The 1,727-nt window shown below is 42.8% G+C and overlaps 1 non-coding gene across 1 annotated transcript; it reads right to left on the bottom strand.

Moving 5' to 3' along the window:
- Window positions 1–1,175: 1,175 nt before the first annotated feature.
- On the bottom strand, window positions 1,176–1,282 carry LOC141639285 (small nucleolar RNA R71). Its single transcript, XR_012542454.1, has one exon. It is a non-coding gene; the product is annotated as a small nucleolar RNA R71 (small nucleolar RNA).
- Between the last annotated feature and the right edge of the window lie 445 nt (window positions 1,283–1,727).

Below are 1,727 nucleotides of genomic sequence, written 5' to 3'. Positions count from 1 at the left end.
CAATTAAAATGACTAAACTATGCTGAGATCGAAAGATAGGTAAAGTTTAGATTATTAGTCACTTTTCAGGACGAGAGTCAGTATTAGTGATATTAGGGACTTATAGCGAGATCGAGAGATGCTATCTGTTAAGGGTGGACCGAGAGGACCTCTTGTTTTCCCACCTCATGTGTTTGATTTAGACCTACTTAATATGTTGCCGCCGAAATTAAAGTGAACCGACCATCCTAGTACCCTTCTTTTATCTGTTTTATCCGTTTATTTAGTTTATTATGTTTATTGCCTTTAGCTATAGACCAAATCAATTCAACCCCCACATTCCTTACCTTAGACTAGAATTAGACAATTATTAATTACATTCGCCTCCTTGTGGTTCGACCCTGTTACCACTAGCCTAGGTTAGTTTTAATAGGAAATATAAATATTATTTTTGGTACTCACAACGACGGGTATCAAATTTTGGCGCCGTTGCCGGGGAGGCAATTGTTCTAATTTTTAGTTGTTTTTATTTAGTCTTTCTTATTTTAAGGGACATCCGTTCCTTAAACTTTTCTTATATTCTTTTTGTAGTTTCTTCTTATGCGCAGGTCACAGGGTGGTGAACTAGTACCGTTCAATCCTGAGATTGAGAAATCCTTGCGTGCGTTGAGACGATCATCAAGGGTATTACCGACAGAGGAAGAGCTGAGTACTCTGTCTAGTTACTACGAGAACGAGCTGTTCGAAGAAGATCCACCTACATCTCCTGCTTCTACTTCTTCAGCTGAGACAGTCACTTCTCAGACATTCCAATCATGGCTGAAGAAGCAACTATAGCAAGTCATTCTGAGCCGACAGCTGCAAATCTTTACAAGGGGTTCGAATTACCTGGAGCTGATAGGAAATTCGAACCGAAGCCTTCCTATATCAACCTAGTTGAGAGGAACCAGTTCGGGGGTGCTGCAAATGAAGATGCAGCCAAGCATATGGAGATATTTATCGATTATTGCTGCTCTATACCCCCACCGACCGGTGTGACCCAGGACCAGATAAAGGAGACTATGTTTATATTCTCGCTCCGTGATGCTGCAAGGGAGTGGTACAGAGATCTGGATCGAGCTTCTCATGGGATCACCGACTGGAATTCTTTGGCCCTGGCATTCTACAAGAAATACTTCTCTTCCTCGAAGACGAATGCCATTAGAACTCAGATCACGAGCTTTAAACAGGGACCTGATGAGAACTTTCATGAAGCATGGGTCCGTTTCAAGAAGCTGGTGCGAACCATTCCGCACCATGGGTTCGAAAAATGGAGTCTTTGCAATTAGTTCTATAACGGGCTCCCATGACGATCGAGGGCTATCTTGGATGCTGACACTTACAATGGCCGATTTGCTGAAAATATGGGAGAGAATAAGGGGTGGAAGATCATTGATGACTTAGCCACCCATAAAGCTGAATATGGGAATTCGAGAGGCAATCAGAGGAGGAGTGTTGAATCCCCTTCTGTAGCTGTATTAGAGGCTCTCACAGCGAGGTTTGACAAATACGAGTTGGGAGGAGCTTCAAAAGGAGGGATGTATCATGTGAATGCTGTTTCAGACGGTCCTTTCGTGTGTAGAAGATGTGAAGCTGAGGGACATGTTGCAGAAAATTGTCCTAGTCCCTTCGAGTCTTGTGCTGCCTTTCAACGTTATAGGCAAACAAATACCTATTATGAGCCGAATGTTCATCCAAATCTGAGGTGG

Source organism: Silene latifolia, unplaced genomic scaffold (genome assembly GCF_048544455.1).
Source record: "Silene latifolia isolate original U9 population unplaced genomic scaffold, ASM4854445v1 scaffold_322, whole genome shotgun sequence".
NCBI classification, from domain to species: domain Eukaryota; kingdom Viridiplantae; phylum Streptophyta; class Magnoliopsida; order Caryophyllales; family Caryophyllaceae; genus Silene; species Silene latifolia.
Note: the sequence above shows the minus strand (reverse complement) of the source record. Positions and strands in the feature narration are given on the sequence as shown.